A 12,523-nucleotide genomic window follows, 5' to 3' on the forward strand; every position below is an offset into this window, starting at 1 on the left:
CGAGAGGCAACCACACATTGATGTTTCTCTCCATCTCCTTCTTTCTCCCTTCCCCTCTCTAAAAAATATATTTAAATGAGGAAAAAGACAAATAGCCAGTGAACATAGGAAAAAGTTTAACCTCACTAGTAATCAAAGAAATACATACTCAAATGAAATATTATTTTTAATACATCAACGAACAAATGTAAATTAATACAATGTTTCTGGAAACAGGAAAAAGCCCCTCCATTCCAATGCCAGAATATATAGTTTTCCATTTTGTTCTCTTTGTCACCACTGGGACATATAATGCTAGCCACAGGCTAACTTGGGAAACCCTTCACATCATAGGCCTTCCCACAAGCAATTACATTCAGGAAATATCTATCATACATCTTAAGTCCTAAGCTCATCTGATAAACCAGTCCGGGAAGTCTGGAGTACAGCCTTCTCTGCCCACCATCGCACATAGTCAGTCATGCAGAAGTAAAACCAGCACAAGAGGCTAGGCCACCCTAGTTCTTTCATTACGTCTAATCCTCTCGTACAAACCTGGAAGGCGCACAGCCCAACTGATGCGTATAGCAAAATCTGGAATCTAATCTTAGCTCTACTGTGTGACTCTACAGAGATGGCTTCCTTTCTCCGGGCCTCACGTTCATTATTTGAAAAAGACACTTTAATTACAGTTTCTAGTATTTTTTTCCAATTCCCAGATTATAAAATTCCTCTTTCCTTTGACCCTGATCTTGATAACTACTTTTTAGGCAAAATACTCTTCAGATCACCTCCAAACACGTTACAAGAAAGACCCCAACTTCCCAGATAATGGAAGATGCTAGGGTAATAGGAGAGAAAGCAAAGACAGGGTTGGAGGCTGCTGCTCTGAAGCCTTCTAGAAGGCACTAATCAAAGACCTGAAACACTCTAATCCATTTAATCATTTACTGGTCTGCTGGTCAGACAGTGACAGGACTACACAGATCACCCGCTACACTTGCTAGTCGCTCAAATCCTTTTCAAAATGGAAAAGGGGCATGATTAAAAATTTTTTAAGTGTCTCAGATGTGATTCAATAAAAATATGTTGAATATTGAAGTCCACAGGTGTTAACTGATGTGCCCAAATTCAAAGGCAGCTGAAGAGCCACAGCGAGAGCCCAGGTCTACTGACTCTCAGGCCAGCGCTTCACCTGACTGCCTTTATGCCACGGTGACCAGAGAGCTTTAGGTTGATTTCATCTTCTGGAAGCCACAAATGGCAATATTGGTAAGAAGCTCACTGAAGAAATGGTTTTAAGAAAAAACAGTAAGATAGACAGTATGCAAACAAAAGAAGTATCTCCATGTATGCTTATATTCCTCTACATCTGTCTTGCTAAGCTGGAGTGGGGGATGGAGGGTGGGGTGAAGGGATGGTGGATGCTGAGGGAAAGGGTAGAACATAGCCAAAGATTAAGCCATTGTTTCTCAACTTGCTCATCAACAAGAGCTCTTGTCATGACTGTTTCATTCATGGACTCCTATCCTCCCCATCCAAAAAACTGCAATAAAGCAATAGGTAATGACTAGTTCATAAAGAACACAGCACTGAGATTAGCACAACCAACATAACACTGCCCCTCCTTTATTCTTGCTTTTGTATTACTAAAAGGCACATATAATTGCTCATCAGAGTTTTTTGATCAGCATATAATGTGTCCATTTAAACATTTATTGAGTGCTGTTCATGTGTTAGGCTCTGTAATCAGGATGGGATATAAAGAGATGAATTGGATCTCATCTTTGCTCTCAAAGAGCTGAAAGAGAGGGAGATAGGCAATTAAAGCACTATGTGCTAAGTGTTACAATAGAATAAAGGTCAGCAAACTCTTTCTGTAAAAGGCCAGACAATAAAAACAATTAGGATTTATGGGCTATATCGTCTCTGTGGCAACTACTTAGGTGCTATCATTGAGCATACAAGTAGCCATAGACAAAACACAAGTAAATGAGTTTAGCTGTGTTCCCAAAAAAAACTTTATTTACAAAAACAGGTGGTGGGCCAAGTAGCCCCTGGGCCATAGTTTGCTAACTTCTGTTCTAGAAAACCACTGGTAGCACCCCTGAACCACAATGAACTGACAGATTTCTAACCCAAGGGAAAGAATCTCAATCTTTTCATCAGCCTGCATCCATACACAGGTTTATCCTAAGTAAAGCACAACTCCTAACGGGCTTTTTAAAATACTAGAAATAGTTTACCAAGTTCGAGAGACTGCAGGTCTCTAGGTTAGGCACCTGAAATCAGCCAGGCCCTTTGCCAAAGGCCCTCGGCCAGTCCAGAAAGTTTAGGCTTCAAACAACAGGCTCTGATTTGTAACCTGATCAAACAGGCAGGTGACCTTTGCTGCTGGCATCATCTGGCATAGAGAAGGACTAAAGGGATTGAAGGTGAGAGAGCATAAAATCTTGATATCCTATATGGCTGTAGAATCCTATCCAAAATTCTCAAATAAGTCCTTCAACCAAGCATTTCCTAGGCTATCTCTCTTTTCTGAGACCATTTCTACTTTATTTTGTACATTCTAATCTGGCAAGGTTTCCCAGAGCCATCTGGAAATACCTTAGATTTAGGTCCACCTATTTAGCAACACATTATTACCGCAATGAAAGTCCTGGTCTTGGAGTCAGAACACATATGTCAAAATCCCAGCTTCATCAGTTACAACCATAGTATATTGGACAAGTTGTTTAACTTCTCTCAGCCTCCCTCCAACGCCTCATTTGTAAAATGAGGATAATTATTCCTGCTGCATAGAGATTTTGTGAGAATTAAATAAGACCACATTTGTCAAAACACCTAGCAGAGGACCTGCATAAAGCTGACATTCAATACATTTGTAGTTTCCTTCTTTCCTCCCAGAGCAACAAGTGAACAATTCCCATCTCCTGCTAACTTCAGCCACTTTTCCTGTCAGACCATGGAGAATCAAATATAGGCGGTACAGTCCAATTAAATTGATCACTCATGTGCTCTAGGTGAGCTGGTAAGTGATACTGACTCCCACAACAGGTATATCATTTGTAAATTTTTCTTACTGTGTTGCAGTTGCCTATTTAATTTGTCTTCCCCATCAGACTCTGACTTCCTTAAGGGCTTAGGACTATGTCCCAAGCTGCAAGCAAAACCCAGTTCTTGGTAGATGCTCAGTAAATGTTTTTTTGAATGAATAACTAAATACCAACTCCACAATTATATGTAGAATTTTCTAGCAGAAAAGAGAAGAATTCTAAGTAGAGGTAATACTATAAAACCAGGTTTTGTCATTTTTTTGACCTTAAAACCCATTTACACACTTAAAAATTGTAAATACCAAAGTTGTTTGATGTGTATATTAGAAATTAAAACACAAATTCTAATATTTAACAATTAATTCATTTTAAAACACTAAATCTCCTCTGTTAATATAAACAATGTGTTTTTATAAAAATAATTGTTTTCTGGAAAAATATCATGAGAAGGATAGAACTGTTTTATATTTTTGCAAATCTCTTTAATGTCTGGCTTAATAGAAGGCAGCTGCAGTCTTATTAGATGTTTCCTCATTTAATATCTAACATAGATATGCAGTTGGAAAAGGCAAGAGTATTTTAATAACCTTTCAGATAATAATGGACATTCTTCTCTGATACTACACCAAAACTCAACAAGTAGTAGGTTTACTAAACGTTAGCTGCAGTGCAAAATCTGAAACTACATGGATGAACTTTTTGTACCTATTACATTAAAATCCATTGGCCTATCTTGCACTTTGAACAGATCCATGCACGATTTTGTAATATGATGCACTCATCATTTAGACACTACTAATTCAATGAGTTAGGCAGAGCTTCTAAATTTGACACATTTAATTTATACAATACCAAAATAATCACAATTACTAATAACACCACTGATTTCATCAGAAAAATTTTAAATTTGGGGAAGCTGTCAAATTCACAGTGGCAGATACAAATTTCCCAAAATTCTAATTTTCAATTAAAAGCTGAAATTTTAGCATTGGCAACAAATACTACCAGTTTTTTCCTTAAAGCAACTCACTTCATTCATTTTCAAGAAAATGTCTGCCAAATATGTGTTATATGTTAAAGTAAAATTAGTGTTCCCTGAAAAAAAAGAAAAGGTAGTTCAGTTTGCAACTCGATCACACAAATACTTTTCCTTGAGATAAACATCAAACTTCTACATGCAGAAGTGAGTTATGCTTAACTTCCTATTTCATCACACAGGATACTAAAGAGACATGTATTCATGGAATACAATAAAATTAACACATTTTTACTTCGTTATCGAAAATGTTTTTTTAAAAAACTGAGAGTGCCATGAAGTTGAGGAACACTACAATAACTAGCACAGCTTTTTGCCACTGCTTTGAATCCTGTTAAGGTGTTACAAGTTGTCCCTATTAATTGCTTTTGCACCATTAATGTAAATGTACACACAGTGGGAAAAAAGCAAATAGCATCTGAGCATTATAATTAAAATGGCTTTGACCTTCTGGGCCCCCCAAAATATCTCGGTGAGTCCCAATGGTCTGCAGACCACACTTTGTTAACCACTGGCAAACAAAACCACAAAGTCCTTTCCCTCATGTCCAGATCTTTTCTTCTTCCTCCAAGCAGAGTTAATCGTTTACTGTTGAATGGTCCCAAGTACTTTGTACATAACTTTGCTACATTAATTCTCATGCTCTGAGTTGTTTGCATGCCACATCCAGAAAAGGGCAAGGACTAAGTTTGACTCAGTCTATGCCCCAGGGACCAGTATAGCACCAACAACATCTTCCCTGTCAAATTTAAATCGGTAAATGCTGGCTGAATGAATGAGTGCACAAAAGGATGGATTCATAACAAACCGTATCTCTCCAAAAGGCAAGAGAATTCTTGAGTACAACCCACCAATTCCCACAACCAATATCCACCATCCACCTAATAATGCCTCTTCTCTCCCAGCCACTTTCATTTCTCATCACTGAACAGGCACTCATCCCCCAGAGAACACATACCTGTAGGCATACAAAGCAGAGCCACTGCAGTTGAGCCTCACAATGGATTGTCTGATGTGAGACACAAGCCCAAAGGGAAAGAAGTGAGAGAAACAGCAGTCAAGAAAGACAGTGCATATTAGGGTAGAGAAAGGGCACTGTAGAGGATGGACTATTCCTCAGCACTTGGTTGGAACCTGAGGGAAATCTGGAAATTGCTAAATTTTACCAACAGGGGCCTCATCTGCGAGAATAATTTCTCCTGCTTCACCCGCCACCTCCCCAAGCCAGGACTGGCAAGCTCTGCAGTGAGTAACTCAGAATCCACCCTTGCCCTGAGAAAGGCCAGCAGGAATGCTAGCTATAGGTAGTGCTGGTGCATAACAGCTGAATCTCTGTCCAAGTCATCTCCCTACTTAAAGCCCTCAAAAGTCTCTCATTATTCTTAAGATGAAATTCAATTACAATTATGAAAAGTGTTATAAATGAAAACTATAGAGTGACTGGAAGGTCAAGAGGCCACCTGCCACCTGCTCATGTCATATCCAACAACTCCTTCAGCTTCATGTGATCTTTCTCTGATGTGCCTGGTTTCTTTCCTCCTTTGCACACAGCCCAGTGGTTCTCAACCCTGGCTGCATATTAGACTCATAGGGAGCTCTTAAATTGCTGATGCCCAGGCCCCATCCAAAACAAATTTAATCAGTATCTCTATGAGTGGGTTGTTTTTTTTCCTTTGAGACATAACATACATACAGTAAAGTACATAAATAAACATATGGATCATAGGTATATATCCATGCAACTACCATCAAAATCAAGATATAGAACATTCCCAACACTCCAAGAAGACTCCCTCCCTCTTGCCCCTTTACGGTCAATATGACCACAACTATGACCCACTCTCTCTCCTGGCAATAGTAAACACTACTCTTGACTTTTACCACCATAGGTAAGTTTTGCCTATTCTTGATATTTATGAAAATGGAGCACGTATATTTTTCAAGGTAGAGCTGCATGCAATAAAATGCCCCCTTTTTAAGTGTACAGTTCAATGTGTTTGACAAACATACACACTTATATAACCACCTCCCCAATAAAATAGAGAACATTTTCATCACTCCAAATCGTTTCCCCTTGACCCTTCACTGTCAGCCATCATCCTCTTCCCCACACAACCAGTGATCTGATGCCTATCATTACAAATTAGTGTTGCCTGTTCTAGAACTTCAAATATGTATAATCATCAGTATGTTCTCTTTTGTGTCTGGCTTCTTTTGCTCAGCGTGATTTGAGAGTCAACCATGTTGTCATGTGTATCAACAGTTTGCTCCATTTTATCACTGAGTAGTATTCCGTTGAATGGATACCACAGTTTGTTCACCCATTCACCAGTTTCTACTATTACAAATAAAGTGCTATGAAGATTCACATACAAGTCTTTGCGTGGAAAAAGGCTGTCATTTTTCTTAAGTTAAAATGAGTTCTCACTTTTTTATTTATTGATTTTAGAGAGAGGAGGGAGAGAGAGAAAGAGGGAAACATTGATTTGTTGTTCCATTGTTGTTCCACTTATTTATGAATTCACTGGCTGGTTCTTGAACCTGCAACCTTGGCATATTGGGATGACGCTCTACCAACTGAGCTACCAGGCCAGGGTGAGTTCTCATTTTTATCTTAAGATCCACTTGGAGTGGACTGCTAGGTTATGTGATAGGGATATGTTTAACTCTTTAAATAATGTTGAATTGTTTTCCAAAGTAGTTGTATCACTTAATACTCCCAACGGTAACCCCCAGTATGAGGGGCCAGGGCTACTAACGTGATGCTAACATAAAGCCCACGTTAAAAATTCCTTTTATGTGAAATGCTCTTCATTCCTTCTTGACCTGCAAACTCTGACTTAAGCTACCGGTCTCAATTTAAATAATTTTCTTTAAAGAATATTCCTTGACTCATCCCTCCCAAACTGGTTTAAGTCCGTATGATACATTCTCCAAAGCACCTATATTTTTCATTTATAACCATTTTCATAATTGTAAACATTTGTGTGATAATTCACTTAATGTCTGTTTTCTCCACTAAACTGTAAGCTCCATGGCAGCAGGAACCATGGCTGTCTTCCTTATGCCTGAATCCTAGCTTCTAGCCAATACCTAACACCTAGCAAAGTCCCTGCCATAACCACTGGGCTTCAGTAAACATTTGCTGAATGGACATGAATTCCTGGAAGAACTTGTTGCATGAAGGAGCAAATTCAAACAGAGATAAACAATCCAGTTCTTGCTCACAAAAAGTACCAGAATTAGCACAGTATATGAATTACAAAGACACAGTAAAATATGTTAAGAGGCAAGAAACCAGAATGGCAAGATATATCACAGTTTGAACAGGTAGAGGACAGTGGGTGCAAAGCGAGAGCAAGCCAAGCAGAGCAAGCCCAAGAGCAAAAAGCACAGCTTCTCACACAGTTTGATTATTAAAGGACCCAAAGTCATAGGGTTCTTTTTACCAATCTTGCAAAAGCTCTGGGCACAGAGTAGGAGTAATGGATGTTGGGATTCCCTCATTGTACTCAGACTCTAAAAGGCAGAGTTGGAGGGGCTTTGCAGGGTCACTGTTCATTTTACTACTGGAGAAGGCTAGGAGGCCATGAAATGGGATTGTTTTGCCCTAGGTTGGATGGCAAAACAGCGGCAGAATCAGATAAAAAGCCCCACTAACTTCCTATGCCATGTCCTGTGCAAGGCTATGGTTGGAGACCCAGATGAGCCTGTGCAAGAGGGCTCTTCAAAACTACTAAATCTTACTCTCCAAGGCCAACAAACAGGGGCAGGTTCCATTAGGTACTTTTTGTCTACTAAGGGCAAACACAGAAGTCCTAACTGGGCTTCTGCCATTCCCCAAGTAGGGTAAAATAGAACTTTCTGAAAAAAATTAATTAATTAAAGCAAAATAGAACTTTCTGGTTTTGCCTTAACTGCTTTGGTATCCCACACTAGCCAAGGCCCCTTCCTCATTAAGACTTCCTCATTAAGAAATGAAAAGGTCCCTTCTCCATTAAGAAACAAAGTTTTAAAAGATGCTTGGAGAGAAATATTGAGTTTCTGGTGGGAGGAGAAAAAGAGAAGAGGAATATGCTTCTGTTTAAGCATATGAAACCTAACCATCTGCTAGAAAAGATGAAGAAATCATTAGCTCTCCCTGGGAGTAAAGGGAGTCAACCACCACTCCTGGGTCCCGTTTCTACCTTATTCCTCCTCTCGGTATTCTTTTTTTCTTTAAAGATTTGATTTATTTATTTTTAGAGAAAGGGAAAGGGATGGAGAAAGAGAGGAAGAGAAACATCAATGTGTGGCCTCTCACACACCCCCAAACAGGGAACTGGCCTGCAACCCAGGCATGTGCCCTGACTGGGAATCAGGGCACGTGCCTGGTGACCCTTTGGTTCACAGGCTGGCACTCAGTCCACTGAGCCACACCAGCCAGGGCCCTCCTCTCAGTATTCTTGTCTTCAAACTTTCATCTCACAAAAAGCCTTCTTCCGGAAGAAAATGGCTCACCCCTAACATTAGTTCCTACCAAGCAGGCCATGACCTCATTAGCTTGGGCTTCTGGTAGAGGGGTTTTCCAGCTGTTCTGACCCCCTGTGCCTCCTCCTGCACTGCCTGCTGGGCTTTGGACTCTTGTCCATCAGCTTAATGGCCCATTTGCCTGCCTTTTTAGTACCATAACTTTTCTGACTGACTAAAAAGTATCTGACCCCCCGTTCAGTGTTCACACGCTGCCATGTCAACACTCATTTATAACTTTCTAACAGCTACTTGCTGAACATTGAACTAGCTAGCTGAACTAGCCAAAGGCACTGGAAAAACAAATAAAAGTAAGACATACCTCTCTGGCCTCCAGCGTCCCCTCTACCCAAACCCCCAGCTATTAAAATATATGCTGAATTGCAGAAGTGCTAAGTGTGGGTGTTTGAATTCCAACTTTCCTATACCCTGACTACTCCTATGCATTAATTGTCTCATCTGAAAATCAGTGAGGTCCGATGAAAAACAGTGAAGCCCTGTAAAAATATTAGTATTTCATTTGTTGTTTCTCTCCTCTTTGTTTTACCCGCGAGTCTTAACTTCCCAACTACACCAAAAGGAGGCTGATTTTTCTGGTGTTTCAGTGCTGGGCAACACAACATCTGCAAAAGGACATCTAAAAGCTGCTCACAGATTTTAAAGATATGCTTTCTCAGCATATCCCATACACTATAAGTTTTTATATTCTAAAGCTATCTGTGCCAAGAAGTGTGACAGCCCCAGAGAAATTAAATCAACCCGTACTTGTTTAAAAGCTACCCCAAATTCTCTGACCTGGCGCCTAACCCAAACATTCTTCATCCTGACCAGCATTCGTCAGGGTCTGAGATGGCCAAAAAATAATTACAGACAACTAAAAACTTTTCTGCTGGGAAAAGTTTCCTAAAAGTGCTGGGGTGAGCACCCAACACCTTGCCCAGATAGGGACTTTACACAGTGCCCAGGCAAGGTGCCGCACCCATTAATGGGGCCTCTAGAATTATACCCTCCAGGATTCATATGTGGGGCTGGCTCCCAACAATCAGCCCCAAGAGCACAGTGATAAATGCCTTGAAGATATAAACAGTGAGGAGCCAGGCACATCACAGCATGGGGTAAAAACAATGTAGACTTCAGTTTCTATAGCAACAAGAGGTCATCCTCAAGTCTCCCAGGCCCATTGCTGGCTGGCTGACCAGAGAACACATTCCTGGTCTCCAAAAGAGATCAGAACTAGGAGAGAGCTTCTCATCATCTTTCTGTCCCACACATTCAAACAGTACAAGGAAGATAACTGATCCCCCTTCTTTTCTTGAGAGAAAATAACTAAGAACAGCTACTGAAAAACCTTGCTGTCAGGATGGTGATTCTAAGAACTGGGTTGGCCACCCTTCCTTACCTAATGCAATTCTCAGCTATGGTGGCATAGTGTCTCCCCTGAATGGGGACTATCAAGAATAAAGAGTGCCTGAGTCTTCTTACAGCCCAGGCTCCCTAACCTTGTCTCCCTCATATGAACAAGCCTGATGTGATTTCTGAGGAAAGACCTCTACAGCAAAGCATAAAGAACTGAGTTCAAATCTCAATACATTTTACCTAGGTTACTATAACTGATTTCCTCATTGATCTCTCTGTCTCTGCTCTAGTGTCTCTCAAACTCATCTACTAAAGTAGTCAGTGTAAGTTTTCTAAATTCACATCTGAGTAGACCACTCTCCTGAATCAAATCCTTCACAGGTTCACACAAAAACCTGTACACAAATGTTCAGAGATGCTTAATGTGTAATAGCCAACAGGTGAATGGTTAAAGTCTGATACTTATATACAATGAAATACTACTCAGCATAAAAAGAAACCAAGTAATGATACACATAACTACATGGATGAACCTCCAGGGAATTATGTCGAGAGAAAAAAAGCCAATTCCAAAACATTACATACTCTTCGATTCCATTTATAGTGATGTAAAATTTTTGAAAGGACAAAATTTTAGAAATGTTAGGGAAAGGAAAGCGGACAGGAGGGAAGGGTGTGGTTGTAAAAGGGCACAGATCTTTGTGTGTTGGAACAGAATTTACACACATACATAAGCACAATAAAACTGAGGAAATGTGAACAAGATTGGTGGGGTTTTTTCAATGTTAATATTCTCATTGTGATATTCAACTACAGTTTTCTAAAACGTTACTGTGGGAGAAACTTTGTACAGTTTCCCAGTGATCTCCCTGTATTATTTCTTAAAACTACATGTAAGTCTATAATTATCTCAACAAGAATTTTAATTTTAAAAAAATTCTTTGCAGGGCTCCCAAATTCCTACAACAGTAATTCCTAACTTTTTTCCAATGAGGAATTCAAAAAGCTTCATATAACAATAGTTGTACATTTTAGTACCCACTGATTGAAAAATGATTGATTGAGGAAATAATATGGGCTCATGACACACCTTTCAAGGACCCCTTTCAGAACTTCACATCCCCAAGATTGGGAATCGTTGGCCTGTATAAAGAATATAATATAGCAAAGCAGACAAGGCTTTTCAAGAGTGATCCCTGCCAAGTTCTCAAGTCTTACTCCATGCCACTCACTCACATACACCCAACACTCCCACCACACTAAACTACTTTCAACTCCATAAAGAGCAAGGATCACTTTGTGACTTTGTACATGATGCTCCCTCTGCCTGCACTATCCTTGCCCCATTCTACATCTGACTAATTCCTACTCAAGTTTCAAGATGCTACTCAGCCTTTTTCTAATTCCTCCAGAAATTCTTCTCTATATTGACTCCTAGAATTCAATGAAGAGCACCTCTTCTGCACTCTCATAGTCCCTATGTTTCTCTCTATTACAACTTAGAACAATTACTTAACCTCTCTGTTCCTCTGTTTCATTTTCTTTAAAACAAGGAGAAAATAGTACCTACCTCACAGAGTTATAAGAATGAAATGAGTTAATACAAATAAAGTATTTCAAATAGAGCACAACACACAGTTAAGTGTCTGATTACTACCAAGATTTTTTTGTTGTAATTGTCTGTTTAACCACCTCACTGCAAGATCCAGCAGAAACTGATATTTGCATCCATCTCTAGTCTGGCATACAGTAGGTGCTTGGTAAATATTTGGGAAAAGAAAGGATCTAAGTTTGGAGTAGGGAGCTAGAATCTAAGTCAGTGGTAGAACTGGGGATCTGGTGATTTGGGAAGTACTGCTAATAACAAGAGGTAAATATAGGTAAGAGCCAGGAATAAGATCACCATCTTCAGCACAAAAGATTCTATTACACAGGCTTCCGGTCAAGATGGCAGCATAGGCAGACATGGCTCACCTCTTGACACAACCACATCTAAATTACAACTAAAATATAAATATAAAACAACCATCACTCATAACCACCAAAAATCAAGTTGAATGGAAGTCTGAACTACAGAATTAAAGAAACCACATCCATCCAGACTGGTAGGAGGGGCACAGATGAGGAACAGGCTGGACCCTCACCCAAGAGTGGTGGATAAAAAGTCAGGAGGGATAGCTAGGGAGCAAGGAGTCCCAGCCACACACCAGGCCCCCTAGCCCAGGGTTCCAGTGCCAGGAAGATATGGTCCCAAAACTTCTGGCTGCAAACACCCACGGGGATTGAGTTGCTGGAAGAAACTTCTGGAGCCCCAAGCAGTTCCTCGTACAGAACCCACACACAGAATTACCTATTCACACTCACTCACTCTGAGTTCCAGCACCGAGACAGCAGCTTGAAAGGCACCAGTAGCATAAAGGGAGGAAATGAAGCATCTGGCATCAAGGTAAGCAGAGGCCATTGTCCATTTTCTAACCCCCCAGCACAAAGCCAGAAAGCTGGATCACTACCTGAGACTCCATCAACTGTTTGATCCTCCTTGAAGACCCCCAGAGACTCTATGCCACCCAACTTAGGGGCCCACCAA

The 12,523-nt window shown here is 40.2% G+C and overlaps 1 protein-coding gene across 4 annotated transcripts in view; it reads right to left on the reverse strand.

Annotated features, from left to right (window-relative positions):
• The window catches only part of STIM1 (stromal interaction molecule 1), a 177,711-nt gene that overhangs the window by 67,547 nt on the left and 97,641 nt on the right, over positions 1-12,523 (reverse strand). The window lies entirely within an intron of this gene.

The sequence above is a fragment of the Desmodus rotundus genome, chromosome 5 (assembly GCF_022682495.2).
Source record: "Desmodus rotundus isolate HL8 chromosome 5, HLdesRot8A.1, whole genome shotgun sequence".
NCBI classification, from domain to species: Eukaryota; Metazoa; Chordata; class Mammalia; order Chiroptera; family Phyllostomidae; genus Desmodus; species Desmodus rotundus.